The sequence below is a fragment of the Carcharodon carcharias genome, chromosome 12, assembly GCF_017639515.1.
Source record: "Carcharodon carcharias isolate sCarCar2 chromosome 12, sCarCar2.pri, whole genome shotgun sequence".
Lineage (NCBI taxonomy): Eukaryota > Metazoa > Chordata > Chondrichthyes > Lamniformes > Lamnidae > Carcharodon > Carcharodon carcharias.
This window is the reverse complement of record NC_054478.1, coordinates 59,247,195-59,267,949: the sequence shown is the minus strand read 5'-3', so window position 1 is coordinate 59,267,949 and position 20,755 is coordinate 59,247,195. Positions and strand designations below refer to the sequence as shown.

Sequence of the window (20,755 nt, the reverse complement as noted above, 5' to 3'; positions counted from 1 at the left end):
TGAAATGTGGTTAGCCAGTATCTGTAGCTGGACACACCTATTGCAAACATGGTCGCCAGAGACACTGGGAGTGTCCATGACTTCCCACATAGCACAGGAGGAGCATATCATGGGTGCAAGCTCTGCTGCCATGACTCCCCTTTAGATTAAGCTCGTTAATTACTCCCTTTAAAGAATACTAATTACCCTAGGGGCCTTATTCCACTCCAAACATGCCCGCTATAGTTCGAAGTCCTCACCTATTTTGTTTAAGCTAATGGACTACAGCTGTTTAATTAGTAGAGAAAGTAGAAGTAGAAGCACTCATCTGATCTTACTTCCCAATCAGCTGCCTCCCCTGCGTCGCGCCATTTTTTGAATCATGACGTCCTCGTGCCGCTTTCAGCCCCGAGTCTCCCGGAACTCTCACTCTGAATGCACACTGCTTTCAGCCCCGAGTCCAGCTCCCACTCTTTTTAACTCTCCGCTCTGACTCTCAGCTTCCACTCTTATTAAATCTCCACTCTGACTGTCAGCTTCCGTTCTTTTTAAATCTCTGCTCTCTCAGCACCCAGTCTTTTTAAATCTCTGCTCTGAATCTCAGTTCCCCTTCTTTTTAAATCTCCACTCTCTCAGTTCCCGCTCTTTTTAAATCTCTGCTCTCTCAGCTCCCACAGTTTTTAAATCTCTGCTCTGATTCCCAGCTCCCATTCTTTTTAAATCGCCGCTCTTTCAGCTCCAGCTCTTTTTAAATCTCCGCTCTGACTCTCAGCTCCTACTCTTTTTAAATCTCCGCTCTCTCAGCCCTCGCTCTTTTGAAATCTCCGCTCTGACTCTCAGCTCCCGCTCTTTTGAAATCTCCGCTCTCTCAGCTCCCGCTCTTTTAAAATCTCTACTCTGACTCTCAGCTCCCGCTTTTTTTAAGTCTCCGCTCTCTCAGCTCCTGCTCTTTTAAAATCTTACCAAGGCCCCCGCTGCTCTCACACTGCCTCCCGCTCTCACTCTGGGAGACCACCAGCTGTTTTATCTGCTCCCTCCTCTTGAACTGTTTTTGCAGATGCTTTGCAGTTACTCTTGACACAGTGGACTGGATTTTATGGACCCCCAAGGGTGGGATATCGGGCAGGGTTCTGGTCTGTAAAATTAGACGCTAGCTCCTGGCACCTACCTGCCTGCTCCAATCATAATGTTGCCAGTAGCATGGCAGGTGTTGGGAAGGCCACCCACCTTTAGACCAATTGATGCCCTTAAGTAGTCAATTACCAGCCATTTAAGGGCCTTTACCTACCATAGCTGAGATATTCCCCACCATGGGAAAGGCCCATGCCAAGTCTTTCCACTCCCATGTTTCCATTCCCTCCCTGTCCTATCCACCCTGGACCCCCAACCCCTCACTCGGGCCTGCAAGCCTGGCTCTGGTGAGACCTCAGGCTCACCTAAATGTCTGGGCCCCATTGCAGTACACTTTCCTTGGGGCTGGCTTGGTCCCAGCAGTGGCCACCATTCTCTCTGGTGCTGCAGGGACCAGAAAGCTGCCGCAGTTTGACTAACATGTAGCTCTCAGAGGTGGGCTTTATCCCCCGATGATCTTTCTCATAAAATTGATTTATTTCATGCAAAATGAGGTCAAAAGAATCTTGAAAAACAATTATGCACAATCAGTGATATTATCTGTGATTGCCTGAAGAACCTGAGGAGTAATTTCACAGAACTATATCCTCTAAGAGGCTTAGTATGTACTTGATCCCTTTGAGGAAGTGAATGATTTAAGTAGGTTTTTTAACAGAACAAATTGCACATTGCCAATGGAGGGAACAGGCTTCATGGACATTGCAAAAAGGACCATCATAATTCACTTTTGCCTGTACAGTACACAGTAATGTTAATGTAAACTTTCCTGCAGTTCATACCCAAATATTCCACAGGATCACAGAATCAGAATCACAGAATCTTTACAGTGCAGAAGGAGGCCATTTGGCCCATTGAGTTTGCATTGGCTCTCTGAAAGAGCATTCTGCCTAGTCCCACTCCTCTGCCTTATCCCTGTAACCTTGCACATTCTTTCTTTTCAGTTAGTAAAACAAATCCCTTTTAAATATCTCGATCAAACCTGCCTCCACCACCCTTTCAGGAAATTTGTTCCAGACTCCAACCACCTTTTGGGTGAAAAAAAAATCCATACCTCACTTTTATTCATTTTGCCAATTATTTTGAATCTGTGTCCCCTAGTTCTTCATGGTCCCTTGAGTGGAAACAGTTTCTCATTATTTACTCTGTCCATACCCCTTGGGATCTTGAATGCCTATACTAAGCCTCCTCTCAGCCTTCTTTTCGCCAACGAAAACAGTCCCAGCTTCTCCAAGCTAACCTCATAGTTATATTTCTTTATCCATGGAGTCATTCTTGTGAATCTTCTGTGTACTCTCTCTAATGCCTTCACTCCCTTTAATGGTTAAGAAAATGGGGCAGAAACCCAGCTCTCCAACTCTTTAATATTGACCCAGGATTTCAAGAGGTTTCCAGTGGGAACAGAGCAGGGCTTCTGCCTGCAATTTTATTTTTAAATTCATGGGATGGTGGGCTTCGCTGGCTGGTCCAGCATTTATTGTCCAGGTCTAGTTGCCTTTGAGAAGGTGGTGGTGAACTGCCTTCTTGAACCGTTGCAGTCACTAGGTACAGGCCAGATGGAGCCATAAATATGAAGTAGCGGGATAGGAATTTTCTGCCTTCTGTCACACTTTTCATCTACTATGCCACCCAGCACTGGGTCCCCAGAAAAGATAATAGTCTTGTTTGTCCCTGAACCCTGCCAACCAATTGGTCCACTGGGGTCACAGGCACAGATTAAAGATCTCAAGGTAGATTTTCTTCATTATTATTGGCCCTAAGTATTTTTCTTATAGAAAACCCTGAAGATACCCTTAAGCAATAGTCAGAAACACATTTTTCTCTTTTACTCAAATGTGAATAAACTGTAACCATGACAAAAATAATTGAGACCAGATCACTACGCTTTGCTCTTCTGTGCCTTGCTCTCTGGATGAATCATGATATTAGAGATGCAGTACCAATTTTTGTTTGAAAAATGATAAATATCTTATAAGTCATCATACGTTACATATGGTTTTAAACAATGAGCAAAGTAACAAAACTGAAAAGAAACAATGAAGTGGAATAGTAATATTATACATATGAAAAGGAAACTAGAGACAATAAATCATCTCAAGAGGCACAGTTATATTTTAATGCAATGAAAAACTTTGTATTGGTTAAATACATATCTAAAAATCAATTGGAAACCTTTAATATAGATGATACATTTCTAAGTACTATGCCTGTGTTGTTTGTAAGATTTTTTAAGGAAATGTAAAAGAATATTTTTTAACTGGGTCATGCTTTCATATCCACTCCAAGGTCAACATACTTAAAAGTCATTACATCACTATAGACCAACCAGGAGCACAGAGCAGCAACATATTATTTGCAGCAGATATAGAAAGCCTGAGCACTCTATTGTGTAGCAGCCAAAGCCTTGAACCAAATGAATGATTATTCTCAGAGGGGTGCAACATTTCAATGTTATTTTAATTTGGACCTAAAATGAAAATAAGCTATAAAAATACAATTGTGTTGAAAAATAAACACACATCGTTTAGCATCATGTTTAAATTAGACATCCCCTTCTCCCCACAAATTTTAAATATTACCAATTATAAATAGGCCTTCGGACCTACTGGGGGTGTTTAAGTCTCTCCTCTGCCCCATTTTTCTGTGGAAAGAGGGCGATAATTACAATGAAAACCTTCCTGCAGTCTTTGCATCTGCTCCTATGTTGGCGCAAGCATCATTGAAGTAAGCGGCTAAGGCTGCCAGTAGAAACAGATGGGTGCCTCATTATTGTATAAACATTGTATGAACTGTTCCAATTTTGATGAGTAAATTCTAGCTTTGTGTAAACCCCACCCACCACACCATAGTGAATGCACCCAAACCAACATTTTTTAAACGGGTAGTTGGAGCTCATTTGAACAAATAGGAACTGCACGCCTTTTGGAGCATTTCAGTGTTCCGGATGGTCGAAAAGCTCTTCCAGTACCACCAATAGAATATTATTACCTCCTTATATGCCTTTCCCACTCCCCTCATTGATCTAGTCCCTGCTTTAAGTTGGAGCTGATGTTTTATCTCCTCAGGGGAGCTGCCAGTATTCATGCCCCTACTCACATTCAGCAAGCTGTTGGAAATACATGGGCAGCTCATCTGTCAAATTTAATTGAGGCCCAACCATCAAAATGATTCAAACCTCCAGCTAGTGACATTAGGTAGATATAAATAGTGGGGCAAAATATATCTCCCAACTGCTACAAAAATAGAGTACAGGCAAGTAAATTGGGGAAAAACATGAAAATGAGGTGCTGAGCTATACTGAGTAGTGCCATTATAGGTGATCACCCTTTGGTGGCTGGGAGCCCATTCCCATGCGGGCACAGCCATTTTGTGTTGCTTTTTGCACTGCTCGATTTTCTGGTTGCATTAAAGCTTAACATTTTCACCTAAACACTGTTGATATTGTGATCCGGTTTATGTGCCAATCTGAAGGTAAACACAGTCTACTGGCATTGGTGGCAGCATTGGACGTTTTCATGCCTCTTATAAAAGGAAATTGGTGACCTTATGTGGTACGTACACACGGGGGATATTCGCTTCTACTTAGTGCACAGTATTATGACCCAAAACAGCAGAAACCATGGCAGCCACACATTGGGTACTGAAGCAGTGTTTAGGGAAGATCAAGGCAGTTAATTGATTTGAGCACTGGTGTCAGAAACTAATCTACACCTTGGCACTTGATCCTAACTTTGCCCTCTTCCTCACTAACAGTTCCACCTGGGAGAAGAGAACCAAGACTAACACTTTTTTTTGTGGATTCAGAGACATAGGAGGTGATGGAACACACCGCTCAACAAAAGGCAAATTTATAGGACCTGATGCTAGGGCAGATAGTGAATTACTGCCTAATTTTATCACACAATTCTATAGTTTAAGCATCAATGTCACTTGCTTGAATATGAGAGACCATCCGCCTGCATTATGGTTTCCAGGCCATATGGCCATACCTCTTAGACTTGGTTGATTTCAGATTGCAGTCAGATGAAAGGTTTAAAGATCTGTATCAATGTCTGATGGCCTTCTTTGAGGACAACCTCTTGCTGAAAGGTGGGCTCAGCCATCAAAGTCTACCTCATGATGACAATGAAGAGATGTCATCTTCTCTGGAGAATATAGTGATCCTACATTGCTACAACTCATTCACCCTAGCCTACCATGTCCATTGAAATAGAGGTACGGCACAAAGCTCAGGTCATTCACCCTGGCATTTGTCAAGGCAGAGATCTCCCAAGCCTTGTAGTTGCTGTTAGATATGATTCATGCATCTGCTGATGCCAAGGCTCTCTGTGCTGCTGCTTCCTCTGTCCAGAAGTACCATACAGTTTCGCCCTCGCCTAACAATATTTTGTAACTCCCTTCCTGGATCATCATCCTTGATGATTTCATTGCAGATGCTTGTTCTGATGAAGGGAATGTGGAATCTGCTGATGTTTTGTTGGAATGAGCTGCATTCCATGTGCAGATTCTTCAGTCACCCTACTCAGACACATTGACCTGAATTTTTGTGCAGATGGAGAGTCTGTCTCTTGTAGCAAAAATGGTGCCAAAGGCTTGAATCCAGAAGCCCTGGCCCCCTCCATTTTCACAAGATGGGTGGAGGTAAAGGGGGCAGGTTGTAGTTTGCACAACCGTGGTTCATGGAGGCAGCTGCACATATTAAAATGCAGCTTCCTTCAGTCGGATCCAATTTTTGCTAGTGGGATGTCCAAAACTTGATTTGTGCACTATCAGGAGAAGATCTAAGGTTAGCGGAGTTCTTTTGGAGAGGTAGGGTAATCTTTTGGAGAGGTAAGGTACCCTTTTGGAAATATCCCAGGACATCTTTGGGAGAAGTAAAGTGCCCTTTGAGAGAGTTCAAGTGCTCTTTGGCATTATTAAAATTAGACATGTATGTGCATAATAAAGTGGATAAACTTGTTGGAACTGTGAAGCTCATTGGAACTGTCAAGGGAACTGTTAAGGGGCTGTGAAGCTGTCAAGGCATTTGATTTTCCTGCCCTTTAAATATTTGAAAAAACTGTCTGCAATGTTAAAAAATCAGTGCTTGCTATTTTACTCTGTTGACATAACCCTGAGGCCTATCAGTATAGGATTAGTGCTGCAAGACTGATTTCACAACCTAATATTACCACAGTGGTGTGCCTGTCAGTTCATATTTTGATTGACTAGTCCAAGTGCATATAAGGTTTTTGAAGTGGAACTATGGATACAAATACAGGTTTTTATAAGGGATTAGTGGTTAAAGGAATTTAAATGTAGTGAATGGGTTTTTTTTTATTAATGAGAGTGTCTTATTTTAATAGTGAGTTCATCAAAAGACACATAGGGCAGACTTTTTTGTTCTGGAGAGTGGAGTGGCAGGTGGGAAACTTGGCATGATTCTCTCTGGGCAGCAGGGCAGGTTTTCGTGCCTGATTGTCTGCTTTTTCAAATCATAATTTATGCATCAACAAAGAGCTCATTGAATTTTGTGGTGGGGCGGGCTGGGATTTGTCACCCCATTGATACCTTACGGGGTCGACGATCCGGGCTCCATATCTAAATGGCACCCATGCACACACATTCATTCTCTGCTGCCCAGAACTTATTGTGGTGAGTGAAGAAATGGTCCTGAGTAGAAACAAGCCCTCTGCCTCCAAGTTCAGTGACAACTCGCTGGAGAAACTCCTCCAGGCAGTCCAGGACCGGCAAGGGGTCCTCTACCATCATGATGGATGCCGGAGGTCCACCAACCTCACCAAGCTGGCTTGGGAGCAGGTTGCCAGGGAGGTCTGTGCTTGTGTACCTCAGTAGAGGACTGTCATGCAGTGCTGAGAAAGGATGAATGATCTCATCCACGCTGCCAGGGTAAGTCACCCTTCTCCTCACTCCAAATTCAATCTCATCAGGCCATCAGGTATTTGAGGGGTGACAGTTCACAGGGATCTTACGCACTACCAGCAGGAGGGACATCAGCACTGATTGTCTCACAGACACTTTAACATCATCATTTCCTGTAACATCCTGCACAAGCTGTGTCTTCAGCCCTTACTGGGGAGCACTCAGCACACACAACAGGCATGCATGCTTATTATCTGTTCTTTCATCACTGGTACTCACAGTCCAACCATCTGTCTGTATGCAGGACAAGATCATCCACAACAAGGGGGAGAGATCCCAGACCAGAGGGGCAATGCTGGAGTTGAGGCTACTTGCCCCTTATGAGACACAGGTGGCAGAGCTGGCTGGCAAGGACAGGGACCTGTTCCTTGGTCATTCAAGTGTAACAGATGCTCCCTTCTCCTCAAGTATTTCTAATCATGTCCCTCAGGTCCAAGGGGTCTCGCTGAATCAGAGGCTTTTATGTCCACATAAGCAACATGAACAAAGCCAGTTCCTATATGAGCATGGTCTTTCTGGCAATAGACTATCAACTAATGTTCATTAGAAGCCCACTGACTTCCACAGCTACCTCGACTACACTGCATCACACCTTACACCCTGTAAGGACTTCAGTTCTTCCAGGTCCTCCATTTCTGTCGCATTAGATCGGATAATGCCAGCTTCCACACCTGCATCTCTGATATGTCTTCATTTTAACTCAACGGAAGATTGCCCACACCTTGTTTGACCTCAACCATGCTGAATACATTTCGCACATTCCTGCTTTCACCCCTTCCCTCCCTCTCATAAACACAATAGCATTCAACTTGTCTTCACTTTTCACTTCACCAGTCTCCATATTCAATGGATTATTTTCCACCATTTTCACCACCTCCGGTGTGATGCCACCACCAAGCATATTTTCCCCTCTCCTCCCCTTACAGCATTCCGAAGGCACTATTCCCTTCATGATACCATGGCCCATTCCTCAATCACCTCCAAACCCCATCCCCTCCCCACAGCACCTTTCCATGCAGACTCAAGAGACATAACGCCTGTCCTTTTACCACCTCTCTCCTCACTGTCCGAGACCCCAAACATTATTTCCAGGTGAAGCAGCGAGTTATAATTACTTCATATTTAGTCTACTGTATTTGCTGCCCACAATTTGCGCTTGACTTTTAACAGCTCTCCAAATTTTCCTGCCGATGTCTGATTCTCTCCACAGATGCTGCCTGACCGACTGAGCATTTGCAGCATTTTCCGTTTTTATTTCAGATTTCCAGCATCCACAGTATTCTGCTTTTTTGATATAAGTTACATTTGTTTATGAACTTTAAAGGAAATATCTTTCACTAAACTATCATACACCAGCCTACTCTAGTAAATTATATTTCTTGACATTTTTACAGCCAAGGAGATACATCCCATCGTATTTTTATCTCTAAATTATGAAAAGAAATACAAAAATAGAGAGTCATTATTTGGATTTACTTCTTGCCTATCCTGGTCTTTTTGATATTTTTTCTTATATCATCTTCTAGCTGAAAGCTTGGGCAGAATCATCCCAGATTTGCACAAAGTGCAGCAGCGGGTGGGAAAGAGTTGTTTTACCTGCTGGTCATTTTTGGGTTTTTGCACCATATCCTGGCACATCCTGCCTCATTAAAAATGCATTCATGGGAAACACTCTGGATTGCTGGTGAGCAGGCTTGGATTTGCCCGCCCTGCCGTGACCTCAGTGCTTCCTCGCTCTGGGCGCCATATTTAAAGTGCACCAGAGCGCAGCCTATTTCATGTCAACAGACCAGGATTGCTCTAGGCGACAGATGATTTGAAAGCGAATAAGACATAAATTAGCAGCATTCTTGATAAAATGGGAATATCTTGTGTACTTTAATTCCCTTAGAAACTAAGATTTGCTGTGTATGTGTAAAAACACATTACAAATATTAGTTGTGCACTTATGCATAGATACTGGCATTTTGAGTCTCAGAGAAAAAGATAAGCATCATTGCAATTTAGTTTAGTATAGTTGGCAATGCTTAATACAACTCACTTATCATTGGCTCCTCCAAGTGCAATGCACTGGATTTTCCCCATTAACAGTGAAGAAACGATGTTTGCCATTCACCTTACTGACAGGTGCTTCAGGGGAGAGATTTTCTGTCATGGGTCACCTGTTTCTGTGCGGCATCACCTACAGGGAATCTGAGACATTTGTGGACAGTGCAAGAAACCATGAGGGTCTTCGACCAATCAGATTGAAAAATCCTCACTGATACGTGAAGTCCCAACCAGGAAGTAAAAAACAGGAAATATAAGTCAGAGTTCAATGATGTAGAGATAGCGAAATAAAGATTTTGAAATAAAGATGAGATGAATGGAGAGTGATAAACTGGACAGCAAAAGTAAAAAAAAGTAACTTTTAATTTTGATTTTAAATATCTCCAGCATTAATTTTCTTCTGACAGAATGTTGTATTTACAAAATACTGCTGTCATATGGAAAGATTAGAGAAATTGGAGTTGTCCTCTTTAGAGCAAAAAAAGTTGAAGGGAAAGATTAATAGAGACCTTCAAAATCATAAGGGTTTTGAAAGAGTAAATAAGGAGAAACCAATTCCAGTAACAGAAGAGTCAGATCCAGAGGATACAGATTTAATGTAATTGGCACAAGAACCAGAGGTTATTTGGGGAAAAAAAGAATTACATACCTGGAATTCACTGGCTGAAGGTGAAAGCAGATTCAATAATAATTTTAAAAGGGCATTGTGTAAATGCTTGATGTGCAAACATGTGTAGGCCTATGAGGAAAGATGTAGGGGAGTGAGACTAATTGGATAGCTCTTTCAAACAGTCAGTAGGGGTATGATGGACTGAATGACCCCTTTTTATGCTGTATCATACTATAATTATACTGCTACCATTTATAATATTCATATTTAGAGAAAAGGTTTTAATTATTGTAGTATCAGGGAGGAAAAAGACTCTTAGTTTAATTGACAATTGAGAGAACTCAGGCTTGGGCCCCAGTATATAATGTGAAGACCAGTTAGTCCTAACTTTGGTTACATACACAATAATTGGGCTAAGTTGGTATGTGAACATAACTTAATGAAAGTATCAGTTTGAGAGAGATTCCATGCTAGTGAGGAACTCTATTTCCCCTGCAGAGAACTGTTAATTGGATACATTTAGCTTTTTGAGGATGTAAAATACTTCCTAGTTGTTTGCAAGACTGATTTGGTACAGTTGGTTAATACACTGGTATTTTATTTTTGGTACCGGATTTGCATCTTTCCAGATTGATTGGACAAATGTTTTCCTTGTATGTAGGCTATAAGTATTTTATATTGAAACATTTTGGGCAACGTTATTAGCTGATGAGCTAATTGGTTTGGATTCCATAGCACAAAGCTACTATAAATTGCTAGTAATTTGACAATTGCGTTCAGTAGGGTTATAGGTTCTAAAAAACCTCTCACATGCGCTGCAGATAATTTTCAGAGGTTAGAGCTGCAAGATATTACTGGACAAAGTGACCTTTCCTCAGTGTGTAGCTGTTACTATTCTTGACCTGTAAATACTTGTTCGACCTCATCATTTAAAAAAAAAACTGTTCTTGATGTTGAATTGCCAATACTGTTTTGTCTAATACAAAAAGATTCACAGCAGCACCATGACTCAGTGAAATTATTTAGAAATGGTATTGATGACAGTTCAATAAGTTCATGTAATGAATAGTTGAGCCATACAGATTAAGAAGGTCTGGGGCTCTGTTGCAGTTCTGTCCCAAATTAATTGATCTTAACTTAAGTGATATTTTGAGACGGGGAGTATCTCGTAGTGGTCTCACTCCTGATTGCAACCTCTTCTTTAACTTTGCTTCTTTAGACATCAGATAAGAACAGGGGTGCCCATGGCTGTGATGGCCCATGTGGTAAAATATTCAATGGACATTCACTGTCCTGACTTACACGTACAGAATGACAAGTTGGGCCAGTTAACAAAGTATGTGCGGTAATTTTGGAATTATACCTCAACAAAGAATCATTGCATACAGAAGAAAATAAGGGGGTAAAGTATAAGAACTTATGTAGAAACAGAACAACAGAAAATTTCCTAATTTACTACATTAGCTCAGGGACACCCATTGTACACTAACATATGGCATTTATATGTTACATATCTTTCAGGTCTAAAACTATATAAGCACTCATTGCAGGCGCCTCGAAGGGTATGTCATACTATTACTTTAGTATCATTGTGAAGTAGTGTTGCCAAATCTATTCCTATTCCCGAAGGTTTGATCACATGACATTTGCTGCAGTCTGCAAATGTTTTGGCATTTACTTAATGACTCGATATCTGCTTTGCTGACGATGCCAATGACTACCATTGAAGGTTATAATTTTAAACAAGTGACCTGAGCGTGTTGATGCTAAAGTTGAAGCTCATGGATGGCAATGCATATTCTGTTATATTGGTAAATATAATAAGAACCTAATACATATTTTTTAAATTCATCATTGCTAGATTCCTCTTTAGATCTTTATCACTGTTGCACCACCCAGTACAGGTCATCTTGCTCCTGCTGGCCCAAGGCAATAAAGCAAACAAGGCAGGCGGCCAAAGGTACAATGTACTGTCTTTTGGCTATTCCAGCTCCACTGCCGTAAACTTGCAGGTAGTGGGGCAAGCTGCCCCCCTGGTGAACTTAAGGGTTGGTTCCAGGAGCCAGCTACAGTTTATGTCCCTTTGGAGAACTGCTTGATTTGGTGATAGACTATGTTTATCTCCATTGAGGAGGCTAGGATTGAGCAGGATGAGCATTGACAGTACAGGACCATCAGAGAGATACACTTGTGAACCAGAACACATAAGTATTTTTCTCTTGGGTCACCAGAAGCAGCACCCAGGAGATCCAGCATCCATTCTGGAAGACTCCCAGGCTATCCAGAATAGTCAGCTTGCGTAGCATACAATGTAGAGAATATTTAGATTAGGGGGTGACCAAAGACTGATGCAGAAGTCTGGAAGTTAAAGGAGGAAGTTAGAGAAGTGTGAGTCAGAGACAAGGCAGAGTGCAGGTGAGCAGGAATAGAGAAGGACGAATGCTTTATTCTTCACCTCACTGCTAAAGTTATAGTATTAATCTGGGATCACGTTGGACTTCTCCTGGATCCCATGCAATGAGTAGTCATGCATCACAGGTTTGACACTGCACAGATACAAACAATACATTTGTGATGACTTGCTTAGAAATAGAAAGTTGTTTCAGCAGTTGACATTAGGAATTTTGTTCTTGCAATTAGTAAAAAAGATTGAGGTTTGTTTCTGAATAAGAGGGCCTTCTGTAAACCCGAAAAACAAAACCAAAAGTGTGAAGTTCAGGATAAGGAAACTCTTTCATTTTAGATACAAATATTGTTCCCATTGAATAGTGAGGCAAATTTAGGCTTATGTGGACTAATGCAGACAGAAACATTTCTTTTGATACAGATATTCACATGATGAACACACAAGATGTCAGTAAAAATACTGATGTGGGAATAGTTTAAGTAAAAATAATTTATTACTTTGATTTGTTTAAATTTAACTTGGCTTACTTAAAGGGGAAAGAAAGTTTAGAGGAGCACATTTTGCCTAAACTTCTACATTATATAATGTCAATTAATGCTATGTCTTGAGCTTGTGGTCCAGATGGTGTTTCTTTAGGGCTAGCCTATTTCCCTAAGAATGCTTCCAAAGACTGTTAAATATTTTTTTATGGACCTATGTACATCTCAGTACTCTACACAAGGTTGTTACTTCTGCTTCCCTCCAGATCTCGGTCACTTAGTCACATCACATTGCATCATAGTTACGTCAATAGTTATATCAGTATCAGGTGGTCCTGATGTTAACCCTACAAATAACACTCTCAGCAGAAGTTGCTTTTATGGTTATGCAACATCTATTTTCTTACCCACATGGAAACTCTCCTGTTGGGTCTCCCTCTCTACTAACCCTGGGTGGTACTAAGGTTATCCAGGGTCAGGATCAGAACACTTCTTGAGATGGTCTGACAAAAGCCTTCCGAGATGCTTTCCACAGTGGATTCACTGGAGCAGCCTTGTGAGGAAAGAAACTCAATGTACGATTGTGCAGGCAAACATTGACCTTTTACAAAATTGCAAACAAAATACTGGTGGAAATATAATTAATCAATGAAGTTAAGCAATTTGAAAAAACAAAAACAGTTGTTCCTGCCTTTTTAATATTGAGTTGCTTTTGCTTTGTGTTCCGGATAAGCAGCTCAATTGAAGGATTATTAATACAAGGTTTGAATTGAATTGGTCTGCTCTCTTCAATTCACCGGTGCAGTATAAGTGAGTGGAATTCATTGTGTCAATGTGATCTTACTTATTTGCTGTTGATGGAATTGGGGCTTTGTTTTATTTGTTCCTTCCCTAGACTTTTGTTATGACAATGCACTGATAGTTGCTGTAGGCTGTGGTTCCATCTAGGTCACCAGCTAAATGGAACCATATGCCCTGATGCATATTGGGGTGGGTTTTGTGAGGGAGGGGCAGAGTGAAGGAATTTAATTGAAACTGCACAGTTTTAACGTTACAAAGGTTTTTTTTCCCTCAACAGATTCCTTACCTGAGAACCAACCTTATTGACAGGCTTAGCTTCCTGTCAGGTCAGGAATGCTTTAGAGTAGGCTGCAGCTCAGGAGAAGTAGGGACCCTGCAGTTGCACTAGCAGGAGTGTGGCGGGAGGTGGTGGAGGTGATCATCAATTACTGGAAATAAAGGGGTTTCTGTTCTCTGTTCTGTTCCCGGCGGGCTCTAGTTATAGATGGGGAAATAGGTGAGCTTGGTAAACTGGGAGGAAGCATTCCTGCTCCTCTTTGGCCACAAACAGTGCTATAAATGCATTAACTTCACCACAAAGCAATCTTTAGCTTTAGCTACCGGATTTCCTGATGCCCAGGATACCTGGCTGGCCAGACTTAAATTTAAAATGATGTTAGGATCTGAAGCATAGCCTTATTATAATTTTTAAATGGCTAATCCATGTATAATATTTAAATAATTGACACAACATTAATATTTCTCTATTTCAGGGTGTTTTTATTTTGATGGCTGAGGTCTCCATAAAATATTCACTGTTTCATTTTAATTATTGTCATTTTCAATTTTAGCTGGATTATGGTTTAGTATTTGACCTGCTGTAATTACAACATTCTTTTAGCAGAAAGAGTACAAAAGAGAGTTTTATCTACAATATTAAATGTTATGTGTAAAGCTATAGATCTGAAGCTGATTAATGGAAAGCATCTATTTGGGCAGTTAATTAATTAACAAGAAATAGCCATGGCAGATATAGATATATCAGTATTGAACAACCAGGAATATGGTATGCATGTGGCTGTATCTTGCAAAACAGTCAACTGACTTGATAGCTGTGATAACTCTACAGCAAGACTTCACCACAGACATTTTGAGTGAAAATTTCTTGGCAGTGACTAAGTATTAACAAGCAGTTCTTGTTTTCTCCCTCTCCCCTCATGTCCTGAGGACATTGACTCCTTTATTAGGTTATGGTTCCATGGTAGCTGGCTGTCCACTGATTACAACTAAACCTTGACTGTGAGCATTAGTAGGTTGTCAGGTATTGGGGACGTCATAGAACCTAATTCTCTTGTCCTAGCCTGATTTCTTTTCTCTCTCCATAACCTAAGGTGTCCAGCTTAATTGTAACATCACCTGCATCTCTCTGAGTTCCATATAGACATGAGGTAGAATTGTCCCAGATTTGCACAAAGTGTGGTAGTGGATGGGTAAAATGACGTTTTACTTGCTGGCTGCAATGGCAGTTTTTCAGGCCGTATTGTCCGAAACCCACTGCATTAATTATGCATTCCGGGAATCATGTCATTTCCACGATAGGCGGGCTTTCATTCACCTGCCACTCCATCACCTTGCCACTTCATCATGCCAGGCGCCATATTTAAAGTCCAGCCGAGCGCACATCTCTCTGTGCTCCCAACCCATGACTACTGCACGGAAGACAGGATGGCCCCAAAAGGCAAGAAGACTGCAGTCCCCAGGTTTAGTGATGCATCTCTTGAGTGGCTTTTGAACCCCATGGATGCCCACCGTGATGTCCTGAAGAAGAAACCTGCTCACATCAGCAGGGGGAGTGGTCTTAGATAGGGGTGTGGAGTTGCCCACATTAGGCTGCTCACTTAGTTCGAGGAGCGTGCCATCGAGCTGACTGGTGAGGATGTGGACCCTGGCTGCAGCAACGGTGAGATTAGCAGCGAAGACCCACCTGAGGATCCTGCAGCACTTTATCCCTCTCTCAAAGCAACAGTGAGTGCTGTCTCTCCTGATTTTGACTCTAAGCAGCCTGGAAGACCCATCACAGCACATACCCACACCGCCCACCAGCACAGAGACACACACCTCAGGTTCACAATCTTGTGGTCACCACATGGACACGCATCTGCAGCAGGCTGAGACCGGTTCAGCTGAGCTTCCCAGCACTCAGAGGACTGCTGGGGAAGAGGCATCTGTGAGGTCTGAGCCAGATGATGAACCTTTTGGTTAGGGCTTCCAACTCATCCCGGGGAGTCAGTAGAAGGCGTGGGAACATCACGCAAAGTTGTTGGAAGCCCTCAACAGAGTGAGTCGCGAGACAGAGGATTGCGGCCACCTGCCCTCTGTTGAAGTGGTACCCACATGTACGCTCTCATAGGGAGGATGGGGGATGCCTTGAAGACGCTGGTTCAGCAGAACTTGGAGATGTGCGCACACCTGTACTCCGTCATGGTAGCCATGGGTTATTTCCTGCAGTGGCAACGCAAGAGGGAAACGGGGCATCTTGATATCTCACCAGGTGCTCCTTTCCCTCGAGTTGAGATTCTAAATTGGAGAAAGGCCAATTTTGTGGAAATGAGAAAGGATCTAGGAAGAGTGGATTGGGATAAGTTGTTTTCTGGCAAAGATGTGTTCAGAAAATGGAAGGTATTCAAAGGTAAAATTTTGGGAGTGCAGAGTTTGCATGTTCCTGTCAGGATTAAAGGCAAAGTTAACAGGCATAGGGAACCTTGGTTTTCAAGGGATATTGGTGATCTGGTTAAGAAGAGGAGAAAGGTGTATAGCAGGTATAGGCAACAAGAAGCAAATGAGGTACTTGTAGAGTATAGAAAATGTAAGAAAATACTAAAAAAGGAAATCAGGAAGGCAAAAAGAAGACATGAGTTTGCTCTGGCAGATAATGTGAAGGTAAACCCGAAGGGTTTCTACAAGTATATTAAGAGTAAAAGGATAGTAAGGCTCACAATTGGTCCCCTTGAAGATCAGAGTGGTCATCTATGTGTGGAGCCTCATGAGATGGGGGAGATCTTAAACAGTTTTTTTACATCAGTATTTACTCAGGAAACTGGCATAGTGTATAAGGAAGGAAGGGAAACAAGCAGTAGTTTCATGGAACATATAGAGATTAAAGAGGAGGAGGTGCTTGCTGTCTTACAGCGAATAAAGGTGGATAAATCCCCTGGGCCTGACATGATATTCCCTCGGACCTTGAGGGAGACTAGTGTAGAAATTGCAGGGGCCCTGGCAGAAATATTTAAAATGTCCTTAGCCACGGGTGAGGTGCCGGAGGATTGGAGGGTAGCTCATGTTGTTCCGTTGTTTAAAAAAGTCTCCAAAAGTAAAGCAGGTAATTACAGGCCAGTGAACCTGACGTCAGTAGTAGGTAAATTATTGGAAGGTGTTCTGAGAGATCGGATATATAATTATTTGGACGGCCAAGGGCTGATTAAAGATAGTCAGCATGGCTTTGTGCATGGTAGGTCGTGTTTAACGAACCTTGTAGAGTTTTTCGAGGAGGTTACCAAGAAAGTAGACGAAGGAAAGGCTGTGGATGTTGTCTACATGGACTTTAGTAAGGTCTTTGACATGGGAGGTTAGTTCAGAAGGTTCAGACACTTGGTATCCATGAAGAGGTTGTAAACTGGATTCGAAATTGGCTGTGTGGGAGAAGACAGAGAGTGGTAGTGGATGATTGCTTCCCAGACTGGAAGTCTGTGACTAGTGCTGTGCCTCAGGGATCTCCGCTGGGACCATTGTTGTTTGTTGTCTATATCAATGATTTGGATGATAATGTGGTGAATTGGATCAGCAAGTTTGCTGATGACACTAAGACTGGAGGTGTTGTGGACAGCAAGGAAGGCTTTCAAAGCTTGCAGAGGGATCTGGACCAACTGGAAAAATGGGCCAGAAAATGGCAGATGGAATTTAATGCAGAAAAGTCTGAGGTGTTACATTTTGGAAGGTCAAACCAAGGTAAGACATACACAGTAAATGGTAGGGCACTGAGGAGTGCGGAGAAACAAAGGGATCTGGGAGTTCAGATACGTAGTTCTCTGAAAGTGGCGTCACAGGTAGACAGGGTTGTAAAGAAAGCTTTTGGCAAACTAGCCTTCATAAATCAAAGTATTGAGTATAGGAGTTGGGATGTTATGGGTGAGGTTGTATAAGACATTGGTGAGGCCAACTTTGGAATATTGTGTGCAGTTCTGGTCGCCTAACTACTGGAAGGATATCAGTAAGATTGAGAGAGTGCAGAGAAGATTTATTAGGATGTTGCCGGCTCTTAAGGAGTTGAGTTACAGGGAAAGATTAAACAGGTTAGGACTTTATTCCTTGGAGCATAGAAGAATGAGGGGAGATATGATAGAAATTTACAAAATTATGAGGGGTATAGACAGAGTAAATGCAAGTAGGCTCTTTCCACTTAGATTAAGAGAAATAAACACAAGAGGACATGGCTTTAGGATGAAAGGGGAATGGTTTAGGGGGAACATTAAGGGAAACTTCTTCCCTCAGAGAGTGGTGAGAGTGGTGAGAGTGTGGAATGAGCTACCATCTGACATGGTAAATGCGGGCTCACTCTTAAGTTTTAAGAATAAATTAGATAGATACACGGATGGGAGAGGTCTGGAGGGTTATGGATTAGGTGTAGGTCAATGGGACTAGCGGAATAATATTTCGGCACAGACTAGAAGAGCCGAATGGCCTTTTTCTGTGCTGTAGTGTTCTATGGTTCTTTGAGTCAGGCCAGGGCTCTCGGGCAGCCGAAGGGAGGAGGAGAGGCAGCTGGACACCCCTGGGTTACCCACTCAGAAATCTCAGAGGCTGTCCATTCCCTCCGAGTCCTCTTTGCCTGTGAGCCCCTCAACCTCGTCCTCTGTCACCACAGAGGGAGCTGCCGACCCATGAGTGATTCTGGAGGGACAAGTATGTATGTAGCAGGGCCTTTCAGAAACTCGTGCAAGCATTCTCCCACGCACACAGATCCTTCCCGTTTCACACTCATCTCAATCTCCTGAGCTTTTTCAATGCTGCCTTCTGGGGTTCGCTTTCAGTTGTCCATCTGAGCTGACCTGCATCTTTGCCCACCTACTGATCACACTGCCATGCAGCACCAGATCTCACCCACCACAACTCTCATTTCACTTTCGATTTGGACAGCATGGTGCTAATTCACTTTTGCTGTCATTTCCCCGTCCCTCACCCTCCCCAGTCACCCATTTCCTTTCCTCTATCACAGTTGACCCCCCTGGCATCACCTTTCATCTCCCCTCCATGACCTACCAGCCACAACCCTTTTCCTTTGGGGATGTCCTGGTGAACGTGCGACTTGCTTCCCAAAAATCCCACCCCGATCCACATTAACCTCCCCAACCTCCTCCTTCCCACCTCCAGGGTCCATGTCTGCCTCCGAGTGCCCACCAGCCATCCTTGCTATCTCCTCTGTTACTACTGTCGAACCCTCAGTCTCCCACCCTCCCACCTTACTCTGCCTTGGCCATTCTCACCATTCCCTCATACAATACCCACCCTCAGTTCACTCCCAGGAGACAGTCATGGACCCATCAGACCCCTCCCTTGCGCATTCACCTGGACTTCCCCCCCTCTGGTCCCTTCCAATCTCCGGATCCCTTTCCCCCAGGAACCTCTTCACCCCACCAACCCCCTTAGCCCTCCCACCCCCTGACACTTTCATTCCCCCCCTCTCAACCTCAAACCTGCTGACACCTTCATTCCTCTGCTCCCAACCTCACCCACCCGATATCTTCATTCCCCCCTCCCAACCTCACCCACCCGGCACCTTCATTCTCCCCTCCCAACCTCACCCACCCGACACCTTCATTTCCCCCTCCCAACCTCACCCACCCAACATCTTCATTCCCCCCTCCCAACCTCACTCACCCAACACCTTCATTCCCCCCTCCCAACCTCACGCCCTTGACACCTCATCCTCTCCCAGTCGAGCCTTGGCCTTCCTCTCCCACCCCCTCGACCATCATCCGTTGTGAGTATCAATGGTGATTTTCCAGCTTCCTTGAGTTGCTTCATAGCAGAGCCATGTCCACGAGAATCCACCAACCATGCCATGGACATTCCTCTAGTGTGCTGTTGCTGTCGGGCTCCAACACCTTCTGGTCCTTGGATGTCCGCAATGTGAGCAAGGCCCCGGCAGTAGGTCCCAGCTTCTGCACATCACAGTTGTCAAGATGTGTTTTGCACCAGCGTGTTTTCCTTCCAGTGTGGATGGACGATCCAGTGGAGGTGGGGGAAAGAGTCCAGCGGGCTGGCCTTATAATGATACGCTGATGAATTACAATGAGATTCCCGATAGTGGGGAATGCGGCCCGCTGTCAATGGGCTGAGTGGATATCGCAAACTGGTTTCATGACATCGTGAAACCGATTTTTGCCCTTCTCACCATATTGTCTGCTCATGCCACTGAACATGCCCTACCCCTGTGGGGACAGAAAATTCCGCCCATGATCAAACTTGTGACTGCTTTAGTCTATAAAATTCAACTGGATAAATTCACTGAGCTTATACATATGTATATTATTTATTTGTGTATACATACTCTTCTGATTGGCTTATATGGCGATCTGTAATTTTCAGATAAGTTGGAAAGCTGATTAAGATGAACAAGAAACTCTTGCCAGATGTATGACAGTTTTAAGTGTACAGTTGTTCACATTTTCCTATCTTTAACTCCCTCCATTCACTACATACTAAAATAGTAGCCCATGGAATTCATCAGTAGGGAATGTTTCAACTGCAAGAGAGACCTTGTTCCTCAGACTGCCAAGCCATTGGTTCAAGTTTAATCATAAATAAGTTCTCTTTGGGTGGAATTTTATGACCCCATCACAACAGGGGCAGAACCGTAAAATGCGGTGAGCCATTCAAAAGTCCATTGACTTCAGCAGGACTGTTAAATCCTGCCAGCGTAAAATTCCACCCTTCCTGAAATATATCTTGCCAAGAATTGGCTGAGGTTTGAGTTTATTTTTCCATTTACTTTGCTCACTTACACATCTTTGCTTGCCTTTGTTTTTTGACAAAACTTTCATTGTCACTTTGCATGAAACACATGCAACTAGTTCTGAAACATAAACAAAAAATGCTAGAAACACTCAGCAAGTCAATTGGAGCATCTGTGGTGAGAGGTGGAGTTAATGTTTTGGGTGCATTGCTCTTCATCAGAAGCAGAAAGTAGTACCTATGAACAGCTTATAAGAAGGAACAACGAGGGGGAAAACTTTACCAGCATCTACAGTAAAAGAGTCAAAAGGAGCTTTGGTTAAGGTTTGGCATCCGTATTAATGTCAGATGTGGCAAACTTCTAAGTAGAAAGGTGAGGTGCTATCCCTT

General features: G+C 43.0%; 1 protein-coding gene across 1 annotated transcript in view; it reads left to right on the top strand.

Moving 5' to 3' along the window:
* Window positions 1-20,755, top strand: part of xirp2b (xin actin binding repeat containing 2b) — a 139,956-nt gene that overhangs the window by 41,205 nt on the left and 77,996 nt on the right. The window lies entirely within an intron of this gene.